The sequence below is a fragment of the Mixophyes fleayi genome, chromosome 5 (genome assembly GCF_038048845.1).
Source record: "Mixophyes fleayi isolate aMixFle1 chromosome 5, aMixFle1.hap1, whole genome shotgun sequence".
In the NCBI taxonomy this organism is placed as follows: domain Eukaryota; kingdom Metazoa; phylum Chordata; class Amphibia; order Anura; family Limnodynastidae; genus Mixophyes; species Mixophyes fleayi.
In genome coordinates this window covers 190,310,229-190,322,436 of record NC_134406.1, presented here as the reverse complement: position 1 = coordinate 190,322,436, position 12,208 = coordinate 190,310,229, and positions in this window count along the sequence as shown.

Below are 12,208 nucleotides of genomic sequence, written 5' to 3'. Positions count from 1 at the left end.
TTTTTAACTGCGCTCTCCAGCTACTCAGCTCTCCTCCTCTTGGTCCTTCTGCCCTCTGTCTCCTCTCGCTTCTCTCCGCTCCCCTCAGTGGCTCTTAACCTGTCATCCGTGCCCACCCTCTTGGGCCAAAGTTACCTGCCTGTACTGACTTTTCCCCTGCCTCTCATTAGCTGAGCCTGAGCCCCAGAGTTATAGTGCTTACTGTTACTTGTACTGTGCTGTTTCACCTTGTACTGTGCCATTGTTTGTCCTTGTATGGTTCTACGGATACTTTGTGGCGCCTTATAAATAATAATTAATAATAATAAAATAACAGTCACTTTTTAAAAGAGCCCGAAGAATTATGGGTATGGACCCTTCACATTATGGCACCCTTTCCTTTTGGATTGGGGCAGCCACGTCAGCAGCCCTAAGTGCGTCTGTATCAGCCATTAAAACATTGGGGAGATGGAAATCGATGATCTATAAGAAATACATTAGGCCCAATGTCTAACCATATGTGTGTTGTTTTCCCTGAAAACTTTACTGTCTCACCTTCACTTTTCTCTCTCTTATTTTTACGGTAACCCATGGCTCTGCTGTTTGTCGCTGTTACACAAGGATATGAAGGGATTTTTCCAGTTTTTTCCCGGACCAAGGACTGATTAGTTGTGTGCCTCCTGTGCTTTTTCGGGGTTTTTACTGTCACATGGGCTGCCAACAGCCTCCCCCTCCTCTCTTGCTTTTCTTACCCCCCACACACACCTTTTTCCAGCCTTTCACACTACCTCTTCTATTTCTCCGCTGATCGGGTCAGAAGATGCACATGAGAATTTGCAGCTGGAACGGATGCCTCCATTCACAACACTGTGTAGCTCATATTGAAGGTTGCTGTTGACCGTGGCAATTTTATATTTACAGGTTGCCTGACACAGGCAAAACGTGCCTGGATTGTGAGCCACTCATACAGGTTCTGAGCGTCCAGACACGAAGAAGCTGGCAATTCAGTCAATTTTCAACCTTGATTGATATTCGTTTGCTAGGCAGATGGGGTAGCTGAGGCCCAACCTGATTCCCAGGCTGACACAACAAATAAAACAATGTGGCCCCCCTGATATCCTAGTACTACATTTAGGAGGCAATGACCTCAGTAAAAGGAAGTCAATAGACCTGATACCTAGAAAATGCCAGGACTTGACATACATTAAAACCAAATGGCCGACCATCGCTTTGATATGGTCTGCAGTAATGCCCCGGCTCCAATGGAGCTCCAAGATCCCGTCTAAGGTAATGAAGAAGGTAGTCAAAAAATTGAACCGGGTAGTAAGAGGGCACATTAAACAACTGGGTGGCTCTTTAATCGAACACCCCTTGCTAGCTACAGGGCAAGAGGATAAGAGCAGCTGTTTTGTAAGGATGGGGTTCACCTCACTGATCAAAGTTTAGTTATATTAATTTAGCGAATCTATAGTCACTTTCAATTTTTTTGTAGGTTAGGCAGTGGTGGGCTGTCGGTCCCCTAAGCACGTCCAGCGTGGTAGGAAGTCACTGTCGGCAGTGGCTGATCGTTACAGCGTTATTGCTGATTGACCGCAGGTGCTACCCCCTTCGAGGAACGTGACTCGTTGTCCTTTATGATGAGAATCCCTTGGCCGGCTTTTGAGGGCGTGCCATTGTGTAGTTGAGAGGGGGCGTAGTCACTCTGACGTCAAATTTAGCCCTGGCCAGGCAGTGTTAAGGATGTGTGTTCCGTTTATGTGGACTAGGCTGTTAGCCATCCACACTTGGTTCCAAATATCAGTTTGTTTTAGCTGTCTCACACTTTCACTGCCACTAATTTAAATATTAATAAACTGTGACCTTCTTTAGCCACTTACATAAATCTCAGTGTCATTATTATTAGATAAGCTATGCTTAGTTTGGTTATGACATTAGGAGGTTATGGTTAAGAGAATGAAACACATCCAGGTTATGCAGTTTAATCATCACCAAGTTTATGACGATGTCTACTGTTTAGAAACAAGTTTAAAAAACTTAACTCCCCACCCCCCAAAAAAAGTAACCAACACTAGCTCTTATAGCCTGGTTCGGTTACCGCAAAAGTGTCAGGGAAGTACAGTGTGTACCCCCCCACAAAAAAAAAGTCCAAAAGTCACAACCAATACCAGGCTATTCCAGGCTGGTCTTGTCATACTATAACAGGAAGACCCACCACATGGGGTTCCCCTGTCATAATGTGAAATAGCCCCTGAGATAACATGGTTTCCAGCAAATCACTGGGTGTGAGCAAACAAAGGTCTTATTAATTTTTACAGACGTTTCAGAGGCCTGCTTTTATGTATCCTTATTTTGCTTGTCAATCTGACATGCCTAGGGTTAAAGATGGGCAATCAAAGATTTGTTTATTGCCTAGCCCACAGATTCTAAACGCTTGAAATGCATTTAGTTAGAAAGGACCACATTACAAAAGTTCATATTTCTTATAAGAAACATAAAACATCAAGCAATACTTTCCATAACCCATGTTTGAGATGGCTTTTTTACAATTTGTAACCAGTGAAACTATCAAAATTAAAATGTGTCAACAAAATATACTGACCCCATAAGGAACCTATAAGAATAATGTATCTTCCCAAATAATCAATATCACGTAAACATGTTTATTATGTATATGTCTTAAAAAATCATATCATGTTTAGTGACAATGATTGCCACATCTCTGCTATGTTCCAGAAGAGAGTAAGAATAAATTTGTTACTAGAACTGTTCTTGGAAAAAGAACAGTTGTAAAACAGATTAGCATACCTGCAAACCTTTTGTCACAATATTACAGAGGAGGTGGGTTTGAGCAAGAAAGTGCAAGATTTATTTTAAAGATTGTCAGCTTTTGGGAATGTCATCACTGAGGATACCTTCTAGCCTTTCCCAGATGACAAATGATGCAAAAGATATGTGAATGTTCTACTACAGTTTCAGTGTATTATTTCTGTTATATGTTTTTGTTTTGTTTTTTAAAAAAAAACTGTTTTGCATTTATATGTCTGTATGTCAATTTGTTATCACAATTTTTATATACTAAGCATTGTGAGGTTTTGTCATATTAAACTCCATTTAATAGTGTACTATCTTTAAGGAATTCACATGTCAAATAGGCTTTCTTTCTATAACGCTATATTTATGCAGGAAATAGTTTGGTTTTGCAGGAACATTGATTAAGTAAGTGATCTGATTACCCTGATTTCATCCTGGAAACAGTCAGCGAGTAACTAAAAACTTCCTAAGAATGTCAGATTTTGATCTAAATCTTAGTGGTGTCAGGACTTAAGTATTAATAATGAGTGCAAGAAACATTGCAAAATTGGAGGATTTTATTCATTTGTAGACAGACCAGGGGGTAAATGTATGAACATGCGGGTTCTTCAACACCCGCGTGTTCGGCGATTAAATTTCAAGCGGCGCTGCATTGTAAAGGGAAACTTGCCTTTACAATGCAGCGCCGCTTGAAATTTAATCGCCGAACACACTGAACACGCGGGTGTTGAAGAACCCGCATGTTCATACATTTACCCCCAGGTGATTTTATTTTAACATTTCCGCCACCACAGGTGCCTTGTTGGGTTATGTCATGACAGGGCTGTTTATGTTGAAGGTGACAAATAAATTGTAAACTGCCTAAATAATTATTTTTGCTATGTATTTATTGTAGAAAATTCAAAGCTAGTCATCTGCAATATAGGGGATCAGTTGGTGTAGCTTATTTATAATTTAGCAAGGCATTTGATAAATTAATTCAGAAGCTGAAAATCTCTGGACATATGCTCAGAGGAAGGACTGGTAACTAGTAGAGCACTTAGGGACCAGGCCTGGTTTCTGTATTCATCGGTGATATTAGTTGTGGTCTTCAAGGGAAGGTATGCATTTTTGCAGATATTACAAAGTTTTGGAACAGGGTTATCACCCCAGAAGGGGTGAATCAACTGTGTAGTGGTTTAGTAGAAAATAGTTGATTGGGCTAGAGTGTGGTATCTTAAATTTAGTACATGCAAATGTAAAATAATACATATGGAAAAGCAAATTTGGAAAATAATACAGAATTTAGGATCAAGTAGTGTCAACAATAACAGAGAAAAGGGACCAGAAAATTATAGTTTCAGGTGATAGGAGTGTAAGCAAGCAGTGTAGTCCAGCAGTGGGAAAAGATATATAGAATATTTGGTTATAAAGAAAGACATATTGGTAGCAGGAGAGCCACTTTATAGATCCCTGTTAAGACCTTACTTCAAGTACTCAAGTAGGCCACATCTCCAAAAAGGAATTAATATGTGCTGCATAGCAAAATGTATCAGGAGCAAATTGGAGAGCTTACAAGAGAGGAAGGATAGAGGTAAGACAGAAACATTCAAATATATCAGTACCATTAATTGAATTCAGGAGGGCAGAATTTTTTAAAACAAATGGATTTCTAGAACAAAGGAAGCCATGGAATAGACTTCCAGGTGTTGTGGTGAGGGCTCGTACAGTAAAAGAATTCAAGAATGCATGGGACAAACATATGCCATAGTTAAGACTTTAAGATATAAAACAAACAACAAGAAAAGGCATACTAGATGAGTTGGTATGTTCTTTTCTTCTGTCAAATTCTGCTTCTGTGTTTCCAATGGTTTAAATCTACAAACATATTTATAGTTATATAGTACTGTAAACTAAACCACATACTATTTCAACTCTAAATATTTATAAAGTTACCTTAATTTCAGAAAAACAAGTGGCATTGTTAGGACCCGCTACCACCAAGATGAGCTTTTAGAACGGATAGTGTTGAGGTCTTCACCTTTAGGAGCCACCTTTCCCGTACAGCGTTATGTGCTCACAGGTACTTGGATGCCCCCAATGTAGTAAAAGCTCATCATTGATGGCCGCAGCACAGATGGAACCAGAAGCGCTAGCCCAGACTGGAGCGGGTGGTCAGAGACAGGCAGAGGTCAGAGATCCGTAGCAGACAGGCAAGTCAGTATCCAAGCAGAGGTCAGGGTCACAAGCGAAATAGCGGAGTCCAGTATTTAAGCCAAAAGGTCAGGGCAACAGGCAAACAGGCAAGGTCCAAGGTCCAGGCAAGGGTCACATCAGGAGATCAAGCAAACAAGAGTCCAACAGCAGGTCAGTAACAGCACAGGACTGCAAACACTATAACCTTCAGGGAGGACCAGTCCTCCCTGCCTTAAATACCCAGAGCAGCCAAAAAGAGCAGAGCAGCCCAGCCTAGCCTAATTAGCCCCAGGAGGCTTATAATAATTATTATTTAATGCACACGTGCCCGGCTAATTTCCCCGCCGGGACGCGGCATTCTGACAGTGCGGCTCCGGCCGTTGCCCTGGCAACGGTCGGATAGAAGCCGGAAGTAATGCCCCGGTCATTAAGGAGACGGCCGGGATGCCGGGGGCAGAGGAAAGCGAGTGCGGCGGGTATGGACAGTGTTGCGGCTCATAACAGGCATTACAAGATATACATATGCTTTTATATCTTAGCGGCACTTATGCTTCTTCTGTGCCAGTGGTCGCTGGTACTGGTACTGTGCCTGTGTCCACTACTTCCCAGAGCCAGTAATTAGCTCTATGCCTGTGATTATCAGCTGCCTAAATCCAGGAACTGGTGCTTTACCTGTAATTGTCACCTGCTACCTTATATATCAAGTGTACCCTACACCAATTGCATTGTAAGCTTAGTTGGGCAGGATGATCTTTTTCATATCATTGTATGTCACTTGTTTGTGTCATAATTCTCACAGTCACAATCACCATCAACAATCGCTAAGTGAAGTTTATTTCATGGTTGTAGACAGGAGGTTGAGTTGCAGAAAAGCTATTAATTAAAAAAATTAAACACAAAAGAATAGTTGTTAATATTCCAGCACAGAACAGGAACTTTGGCTGTAAGTCAAATGTAACAAATCCCCTTTACTAGGGGATCCTAATGGAACACAGGGAAATTAGCAAAATGGACCATGTAATAAAATGACACATTTTACAGAACATTTATGCTTACAGTAAAAACGTTTGCCATTGTGACATAGCTATGCCAGCTATGACATATATTACATAAAGAAGCCATGTGTATTTAGACGCCTGGTGCTTACATACTTCTCTGCATTCCAAATATCATGATATCCTTTATCTAAAGTATCCCCTTTGTGTACTGATAAACCTCAGAGTGAAAAATAGTTTGCTTACTTGTATAGTGGGCTGGAATACATTCTTATGTTCTAATTTTGAATTTAACAGAGATAGAGCAGGTGTGTAGCCATAATGGAGCAGTTGAGGGCATTTGCCAATGGGCACCAGGGAACACCATTCAGTGGCTGAGTGCACTGTCCACAAATGAAGAAAGAGAGAAGCAGCCGATGCAGGTAGCCACCCGCATGTTAATATTTGGCGCTCAGGGTCATGTTCTTGTTGACCTGTCTGCCAAACCTGCTGGAACCTCAGTCACGAGGTTAAGTTAAAAAAATTTACCAAATGCACCAGTAGATGATTTACCCACCACCCACCAGAATAGCACCATCCCCAAGAGGCGGTAGTCACAGCCTGGCTTTAGTGCTGCTGGCCCTCTCATCTCCGGACTTTCTCCTGCATGGCCAGAAGACTACGGAAAGCTACAAAATTAGAGACCCATCTATTGATAAGATTCAGTTAAATAAATAAATAGCAATGTATTGTAAATTATCCTATGTGTTCTGTAACCAAATTCTTAAACAGTTAACCTAGTGGCAGTTGAACAGTGGCCCATAAATATAGAGTTATCTTTATTGTTACAATAGAGCTTTCAGCTTCCTATTGGTCCTCCTGCCTACACCTATTTTCAGCGTTCATCTTAAAATAGCAATCAAATAGCAGTTATGGCTAACCGAAGGAGTTGCTTTAAATAATTTAAATAAAGGGAATGCAAATATATAGTGCTTTGCTCCCAGACACTGTATAACCTGGCTGCTCCTTTGACATGGATAGAAATTACATAGCATCTCATCCTAAAAATTGTCTCAACACCAGATTTCTTATGATTACTTAGTTCTTAAATATATATATTTATATTAGGGTTTTTTTTTTTATTTAAGTTCCTGCCATCCCAGCTTCCATGTACCATATTCCTGAACAAAATCCTATCTTCAAAGTGCTCCAGTCAATAAACCTCCAATATGATTAAGACACAGAGTGGCTGGTCTAATGAGATTCTTACAAACAAGCCAATTCTACCAGGCAGGTTACGCTTAAGGGGGAATTCAATTCCCCCCAAAGTACCGCCGCATTAAAGATATTACCATTATTATGGTTATTTTAACACCGGCTTTCTGCTCGCAGCTCAGGGAGCTGCGAGCAAAAAGCCGGCGTTAAAACTACCGTAATAACGGTAATTACGGGCACTATTACCGTAATAACAGTAACGCAGCCAATTGAAATCCCCCCTTATAAGTCAAATTTGCCTCTCCCAAATAAAAATATTGCTGTCATCCACAAATGCTATGCTTATGATGACAGGTATCCATAACGCTACATCTATGCAGGGAACAGTTTGGTTTACAGTATTTCTGATTAAATAAGTGATTTGATTATTGTGATTCCATCTTGAAAACAGCGAGTAACTAAAAACTTCTTTAGAGTGTCAGCTTTTGAACTAAATCTTAAAGGTGTCAGGACTTTAGTTTTAATAATGAGTTCAAGATACATTGCAAAATTGGGGGATTTTATTAATTTGTAGAAAGACTAGGGGGTAAATGTATCATACTCCGGTTTCTTCAAGTCGCCGTAAATCGGCGAGATGACAGCTAAAATTTAAAGCGGCTCTGCCTTGTAAAGGGAAACTTGCCTTTACAAGGCAGCACCGCTTTAAATTTTAGCTGTCCTCTCGCCGATTTCCGGCAACTTGAAGAAACCGGAGTATGATACATTTACCCCCAGGTGATTTTGTTTTGTTTTAACACTTTGACCACCACAGGCCATACATGCCTATATGGATCATGTCATGAAAGAAACTTTATGCTCCAACTATTGTCTGCATATTATTGAGGATGACATATGCAGTATACTTATAGATCTACATAGTATAATAAAAGAAATTACTTTTATAACCAAGCCTCTATATTATGCAATTGTCCATGGTAATAAATCTCCTACCAATCATTGCTATTGACCAACAGGCTGTTTTTGCCAGCACAAAATATAAAGCGATTCTAACTGCAACAACTTTATTCAGATGCATCCTTTAACTATTTTACATGACTTTCATCAAAAAGTTTTTTTTATTTTTTATTTTAACAGTGGAGGCTTCATTGTGAGTAATTCACTTGAATGTGTTTAATAAGTAGTCAAATGACTGACTCTAGAGAATTGGGTGTTCAGTTGTTAATGGTATTTCAGTAAGCTATTGTAAGAAAGAATAGAGATATATAAACTGTAAAAGATCAAGTACACCTTAAATGTAATTATTATCATTACGCTTATTATGCTTAACATGAACTCTTATTGATGTGATTATTATATATAATAACTGCATCCATTATTATTATGATTACAATGATCACAATCTAAAGTAAAGCATAGCTGTGGTGTTTGACAGCAGGATACAAAAAACACTTAATAGAATCAGAATTGCAAATAAAATAATAGTGTTAACTGTATATTTTAAATGGCAACTTACATTTTTTTTCTTTCAGCAAAATATATCTTACTAATTTATAATATATATTTTCAATAAGAACATATTATAATTTTACAGTATGGGTTCATTCTTTACTTGCCTCTATTCATTTCATCCCATTTATCAAACATAGTCTTATGTTTTTTAAGCTCATTGATAATAATAATAGTAATAATAATAATAATAATAATAATAATAATAATAGTTACATATTAGTTTAGGATGATAAAAGGTATGTTCATTGTCTGTCCTCTATTGTTTGATTGTTGCCCCGCTTTGTCCACTACTCATTATTAGTTCTGGTTGTTTGCCACCTCATGTCTTGTATTTGTTCCCTACTATGCTTGGGCAACCTGTAACCTGTAACCTGTCATGGAACTACAGATCCCAATATGCCCAGTCGACTAGAGACTGGCAGAGCATGTTGGCCTTTGTATTTCTATGACAGCTGAGCAGCTATAGGTTGCTTACCTCTGTCCCATACTCTTTCTGCACTGAGACATCTGCATCTTTAATAAAAGTACTGTGCAGGCTTTGTCCAGAGTGAAGAATTCCAGCATCAATTCAGCCTCTTCATTAAATATACAAAGCATTATAGCTATTAAACAGGTTGTGCTGTCCCCAGGCTTCCTCATACTGCAATGTGTACTATGCAGGGATATCATTACATTGCACTGCAATATGCTGCAATTGTGCACTCTGCATAGCGACACCTGCTAATGAGTATATACCCACCACATTTTATTTCTGAATGCCATTTTATGTAAACATTGCTGGCTTCTAATATTTGACCCTGGCTCTTTTGGGGTAAATATACCAGAAGGATGGAATGAGACTGAGGTGATATAAACGCTGAGGGGGCAGGCAGAGGCAAAAGTACAGGCATACCAGGAGTTACCTTATCTGGGTGGTGGTAGAAATCTGAGTTACCCAATCAGTAGAGCCAGAAGGGGAGGTGCTAGGTTTCCAGAGGAGGCTTATAAAATATAGGAAAAGGATAGGACTTCCTCTTGCCATCCGGGGTTGTTACCCACCCACCCATCCCCTATTTTTAGTATTGGTATTGGTACTTCTGTTTACAAGTGGCGTAAGCAGCCCAATCATCGGCCAATTTGGTTACATTTAAGGTGTAGTAGGCACTCTCCCCTTAAAGGGATTGGGCAATTAGTCAGAATAGCCCTTCAGGGTTAAGGGGCTCCGCTTAGGCGGGCGGGCCTCAGCTAAAATGCCAAATGGGGGAGTTTGGCATTTTACGCCTAGTCGGGTCCAAATTAGTTTGGACGGAATTTACAACTGGTAGGTGTGGCCTGGATGCTGATTGGTCTGTTTATATTGGCCACCAATTTTTCCCCAGCAGGTTCGTCTTTAAAAAATTCCTGACCTTTCAAACGCCAATTCAAGTCTCTGTGTCGTTATTCTAGTCTGTTAAGTTAACTCTGGTAAAGGTAAAAGATGCTATAGTAAGTTGTCCACCAAAAGCGGTTTATATGTCTAGGACTGATCTAAGCGCATTTTCCAGAAGTATGGAGGGGACGGTCCTCTGCCTGCCAGCCTTAATTGTAAAAAAAAAAATTTGTGGGATGCATTCACAGCATATGCTGCACTTGGTTCCCACTACTGTATTGTATCAGATGTGGTGCCACCCACCCTTTGTGACCATCATTGGATTAATCAAACTTGTGGGCTTCTGTACCTTGTATGTCAGCAGGGGCAGACTGGGCAGGGGGACAGGGGGGCCGGTCTCATAGTAGGCTACCTTGGGCTGGGTCACTGGGCCACCTGCATTTTTTTCCTTTTAAATAGACTGCTGAATCGAATCTTGCCAAATTTCCCAGTCCTCCCCTGTATGTCAGGGAAGCATTTCAGCCCACAACAGATTGTTGTATATCATATTCAATTATAAAAAAGATACCACATCTTAGCAAATTATTTCATTTGTGTATGTGTATTTCCAAACAGAAATTTTTCCATTTAAAAATGCATATACTTTTATAGTTCCCAGGATTAGTGGTAGTAGGCAAGTCTGATTGTTATCTGATTATTATCTGATTGTTTGCATTAACAACCTAAAAGAAAGCAAGGAGTGGCAATTATAAACCAACTAAAACTACTTGCTGCATAGGTGAACAATATATGTACCATTCATTCTGTATTTCACACATTATTTACTTGTGCAGTTTCAATATTTGTAATACTTTTGTATTTACATGTAAAAAGATTCATGCAAAATAAAAATGGTGAGCCAAATTACCCTCAAAAATATAGTCATAATTCTATTGAATGCAAAAGATTTCTTGATGATAATAATAAAAGTATTTGGTAACTAGAGTTACTAGAACCTTTCTGTTCCTGGAACAGTTTCTACACTTAAACCTCTGGACTTCTTATAAAGATTGTGTAAAGTGAGTTTTTTTGGAGGGTTTTTTTGAAGAAGGCTAAAATACCCTATTCAATTTATTACAAGATAACATGAGATTTCGTCCATATTTATACATTTTCAAATTATTTAATTCCTTCATAGAGACAAATGCACACTCCCCTCAGCCCCCCAACTCATAATCCTACTTTATTTCATCTACCTATCCATCATTGCAAGTGTTTGTTACTATTCTTGCATCCTTTTTCTACTAACATCATTGACAACAATAACTGAGTTACAAAATGGTTTAACTATAACTGGCACCACAGAGACGGAACTAGCGAGCCGTGGGCCCGGATGCAGAGAAGTGGGGAGGAGCGAACCCGGACCCACAGCTTGCTAGTTACCCATGCAGCAAGCCCCATTATCTCCATGGGCCCCGGTGAACCGCATCTGCTGCACAAATGGTAGTTCCGCTACTGAGACACCAGATCTGTGTTTTTTGAAATCAGTGGATGAGAAGTACTAGGATGGTGGTACGTTCCTGAGGTTAGAAGTTTACAACCAGGTTACAACCAGACCACCAACAGCACCCATTTACGGGCACTGATTATAACGCGTGGTCTATGAAACTCAGGGGACACGGTTGGCTGCAATATCAAGGTGTTTAAAATGTGCAAATTAGAAAGACATGTGTTTTAACTAAATATTGGAGAATAGAGTAATTATATAATAAATATAAATAAATATTGATATAAATTAAATAATATAAAACAGTACACCAGCATATCTGAGATATTTGCCTCATAATGCCAACACCATGGAAAATTTCAAATGAAATGTGTATGATTACACTTAAAATTAATACCTATAAAGTGGTTAAAATTGAATGGAAATGGTAATATCAGAATAAATAATATAACAGCGAACTGTCTTAAGACACAGGGCCTGGTTCAGTAAATAACGTAAGTCCCATTGCGGCCCGTATTTTGCGTATAATTGCTCTGCTCATGCTCAGAAGCAGACTATACACCAGTGAACATGCAATTCATCTATAAAACGCAATGGAAACTTCTGACCGCCTTTGATTTGAAGAGTGAAACAGGTGAGTCAAGGGGCGTATGGATGTAGACAATGTACAAGTTCACGTGCACACACATTCATCGGATTCAAGTGCTGGGA